At 39.7% G+C, this 4937-nt stretch overlaps 1 non-coding gene across 1 annotated transcript; it reads right to left on the bottom strand.

The window, feature by feature from the left end:
• Positions 1–4588: 4588 nt before the first annotated feature.
• On the bottom strand, positions 4589–4712 carry LOC142205416 (small nucleolar RNA SNORA65). Its single transcript, XR_012716422.1, has one exon. It is a non-coding gene; the product is annotated as a small nucleolar RNA SNORA65 (small nucleolar RNA).
• Positions 4713–4937: the final 225 nt, after the last annotated feature.

Below are 4937 nucleotides of genomic sequence, written 5' to 3'. Positions count from 1 at the left end.
GATAACAGACTCAGCTTTAGCTGAGCTTTTAGCAAAGAGCAATTAGCTGAACGGATTGTCCTGCACTGAGTAAGTGATGTCATTTGTCCTGTCTCCCAGGTCCGTGGTTACAGCAACGCTGTGTGAACAATGGGAGGAATAAGGTCACATAGCAGGCAAACAAAGCAGCATTTCTAAAGCAATATATTTAGGAAAAGTCTTCAATTTACATAACTACAGATAGGATCCTTGAGATGGGACAACCCCTTTAATAATAATAATAATAATAATACTATAAAAAATTAACCCCCCCATCTACAGTAGATGAACTAATATGATGTATTGGTCCACCAGTATCACAGCCACTTCTGCCACTCTTTTTGCGTTTTTTTAGAAAAATTACCTTTGTTATTAAATTCTGTTGGTTGTGACTCTATTACGTTGTTCTGCATTATTGCCAGTTATTCTGTGGTATCTGCAATAGAAAAGCAAAATAACATGTCTATTACCATCCTGAGGAAGATTTGGGGCGGGTTTCCACCATTTTTAGATCCCTCTAGACGAAAACTTGAGCTCTGTCTGCGACCATTTGCAATGATTATAATGTAAAAAACATGATGGACACTTCCATCCGTCCTGTTTGTTTATTTTTGTAACGCAATAGATCCATCAGCAAAGTAAAAACAATGATTGAAGAAATTTTTTTATGGGAAGAATGTAAACGGACACCCAATGGAGTGGGACCCATCTGCATTTCTTAATGTCTATTTCTATGACAGAGCAATGGACATTTGTGAACTTACCCAAAGGAGGTACTGACTTATATGTCCACTGCCAAAAATTGGTCTTAGAAATAAGAACTCTACCTAAGTTATTCATGGTAAACAATGGAGTAAGGCCATTAAATTCAAGTGAAAAATGCAACTTGTTAATTTTAGTTGCGGAATAATGAGCGCATTCCCTATAGATATAATAAGGGAAGCATTAAAGGGATGAAATTGGTTTTATGGCGATATATAAGTCAACTATTTCTGTACACTATCTTCCAGCAACCTTCAACCCTCCGAACTACAACTACTACAACTGCTGTTCTTGGAACTCCCATAAAAGTGAAAGAGTATCTTGGGCGTTGTAGTTTTACAGCAGCCACAGGGCACAAGATTGTTGACCCCTTGGTCTATGATGTTGAGCATCGTCCACTCCACCAGGAACTAGGATATGGGATCTTCTATTTAGGGACAGATGAGATCTTAGGAGTTGGGCTCTTTTTTTTTTTACCTATATGTTTATTACATTTTTAAAGAAACAAGGTGCAAAAACTTTCAGCGTCATGTTCAAAAAATTACCAACAATAAATGGCATGACATAGAAAGACATCGGACAGGGGTAAAGCGGGTTGAGCTCATTCTAAATTATTAGATATAAGTTATAGGGCATGTTCCACTTCAACGTACACAACATGGCCATGAAGTCCCCAAAAAATGTATGTAAAAAAAAAACCCAAAAAACCTCACGGAATTTTTAAAATGCTATTGCAACAATGTAATAGATCTCACTAAACAGCATAATAATTGATAACTCATGAGACACTGCTGACCCTCACCCTAAATTTACACCTACTCAAAGTATAGAAATACTCTTTAAGGCTAAAGCCCCACGTTGTGGAAACGCAGATTTTTTTGTTGCAGATTTTGCTGCGTTTTTTTGAGCCAAAGCCAGAAGTAGATTGAGCAGAAGGGAGAAGTATAAAGGTTTCCCATTCCTTTTGTAGACCTTCTTGGCTTCGGCTCAAAAAGCCACAACAGATTCTGCAACAAAAAAGCTACCTTTCCGCAACGTGGGCCCTTAGCCTAAGAGTGAGGCCCAACGTTATGGAAACACATCTTTTTTTGTGGCAGTTTTTTTTTTAGCCAAAGCCAAGAGTGGTTACAAAAGGAATGGGAAATATCTGGGAAGTTCTTATACTTGTCCCTTCTGCTCAATCCACTTGTGGCTTTGGCTGAAAAACTGCTGCAAAATCTGCAACAGCAAAAATAGCTACGTTTCTGCAATGTGGGGCCTCAGCCTAAAACAGGGAAAAAATAGTTGTAGATACAAATATACAGTATATACTTACCAGTCCTGCTTGGAGGAGAGATCCTCAATATAATCATTGAATCCTTTATCTTCTCTTGTATTTTGTGAAGCCCCGAGATGTGTTAATAATCAGCTAGGAATCATCTATTACTATATGCTAATGACTTACTCCACGGCAGAGCTATGTATCATCTCTATCACAGTTGTATTTTCTGATGGCACGGGAATGTGTTAATTATCTGCTAGAAATTGTATATTACTTAGTCCATGACAGAGATATGGAACTCACTGCTCCAGGAAGTGGTGATGGTGGATTCATTGAACAAGTTCAAAGAGGTCCTGGATGACTTTCTCAAACAGAACAATATTACAGGTTATGGGTTCTAGATTCTGTTCAGGACGTGTTGATCCAGGGTTTTTTGCCAATTGCCAGATTGGAGTCGAGAAGGAACTTTTTACCCCTGATATGAGGCAATTGGCATAAGCCTCATGGGTTTTTCGCCTTCCTCTGGATCAACACTGTAGGGTTATAGCTTGGACTTGATGAACCTTTGTCTTCACCAACCTCATCTATTAGGTAACTATCAATTTTAAAATTCCCCAAATCCACATAACACCAGAGGAAAATGGCCAAAGGTTCTGGAAAGATTGTAGAATGGGAAACAGACACTAGGAAACATAAGATAAGATAAAATAAGATAATCCTTTAATATTCCCACTATGGGGAAATTCAGTGTGTTACATCAGTATGGATAATACAGTAATATACTGCAAGAAAGACACATACAAGACTATAGCAGATACATACTAGGAGTCATAGCAACTAGGAAGTAAAGGAAGACTTCAGGATCATTTAGTTCTCTGTGTGGAGTGATCTTCGCTTAGCCTGATGTTGATTGTACAGCCTGACCGCGGTTGGGAGGAAGCACCTCTGATAGTACTCCTTCTCACACTTGGGGTGAAGCAGTCGCGGCTGTTTTGTTTTTTGCAGAAATTTATATGTAGGAAAATGAAACTGTATTGTGATGGATACCAGACAACTCCACACAGGTGTAATAAGAAATATATTTATTGTAGGTACTTAGATAGTATCTGTATAATATCAGTACATAAAGCCATAAACCAGTTATTCCATTTTCTAGAAGTGTGTAAGGGCCTGGGAGTATCCCTATACTATAAACATGAGGGTTACAAGTCTGTATGTATTAGAAATATTGAAAAGTATAGAGATAGTACAAAAATACTCCAGATAATACTGCGCAGTGTCGAGATAAATATTGTATTTTGTGTCAGGGTATGAGTAGTGTCACACAAAATAATAGAAAAATTGTAAAAAGTACATTAATAGTGTACTGCCACACAGTGACCAGATAAATAGTAGATTTATTGTGTGACTATGGCCAAACAGTAACTGGCCAGCAGATCATAATTCTCTTATAATGGTATATATCATGGGCACTTTAACCATATGGCCTATAGTGGTGATGGGTGAGGGGCACCTCAGCTGACCCAGACCGAGCAGGATTGTCCTACATTTCGGGTGCTCTGCCTGTCCTCATTACAACTCTATCTGCATCCTTAGGATGCAGATAAAGTTGAATAAAATGGTGGAGCATAGAGCTATCAGCTCCCTGCTCCACCATTCAGGCCACAAAAGGTGATGTCTATGGCACGTAGGTTAGATGAACGCCGAGCCAGAGACATCACTACAGCCAGAGCCTACAGGCAGCTCCTTCGGAATGCAGTTAGGTGAGCATAACCTTTTTTTGTAGGTATTATATTGATTGAATGGACGTTAAGTTATGCCACTTGAGGGGACGTTATAGGATGTGAGGGCCACTTGAGGGGACGTGATAGGATGTGAGGGCCACTTGTGGAAATATATTATGTAAGAGCCACTTGAGGAGATATTATATTATGTGGGAGCTACTTGAGAGGACAATAAATTACATAGGGGGTCACTGAAGGGTCATTATATCATGTGGGGCCACTGAGGGGACATTTTACAGAGGGCCACTTAGGGGACATTAGATTGTATGTAGAGATGAGCGAACACTGTTCGGATCAGCCGTTCCAAACAGCACGCTCCCATAGAAATGAATGGAAGCACCTGGCACGTACACTTTGCCGGCCGGCATCACAGGTGCTTCCATTCATTTCTATGGGAGCAAGCTGTTCGGAATGGCTGAGCCGAACAGTGTTCGCTCATCTCTAATTGTATGACACTACTAAGGTGGCATTGCACTATATGGAAGCACTATATGGAGACATTATAATGTGTGATGGGAATTAGCAGGCACTTAATCATTGTGTGTTCTACATTAAGGGCACTATTATTATGTTCGGCACAAAGGGTAGGAAAAGGAGGGGACAGAAGGGATAAAGGATAGGCTAGGGTATGGCTTAACACAAAAAAATTTGCAGCTCTATCTACCTTTCTACCTTTTTCTAATTTTTTTTCTATAACCAAAACAGAACGGAGTGAGATTAATAGAGAAACAACCTGGAAGGTGCACAGCCTGGCCACTGGGGGCAGTGTTCTCCATCTTTCGGCACAGGGCAGACCACACAGAGGGCAAAATTGTTTCCTAAGAGGAGGTCTCTCTAAGCTCACCACTGGACTGTACCAAGACACAGGAATCTGGTATAGTGGCGGGTGGCTACAGATGTTTCTGTTTTGACCTGTATTCATAGGTTATCCCTATAAAGGAACAGACACAGCAGTCATTAGTCACTTCCATATCAACTCCTACTTTCATTCTATTTTATGTCCATGCCTGTTGAGTTCAAAAATTAAAGTAGAGATAACCAATGCTACGTGCCCAGTTAATAAACAAAAAATGGAGATAGGTAGGTAACTATCAGGAACGTATTTAAAATTT

The sequence above is a fragment of the Leptodactylus fuscus genome, chromosome 5, assembly GCF_031893055.1.
Source record: "Leptodactylus fuscus isolate aLepFus1 chromosome 5, aLepFus1.hap2, whole genome shotgun sequence".
Classification (NCBI taxonomy): Eukaryota; Metazoa; Chordata; class Amphibia; order Anura; family Leptodactylidae; genus Leptodactylus; species Leptodactylus fuscus.
The sequence above is the reverse complement of the archived record's forward strand: the minus strand, read 5'-3'. Positions and strand labels throughout refer to the sequence as shown.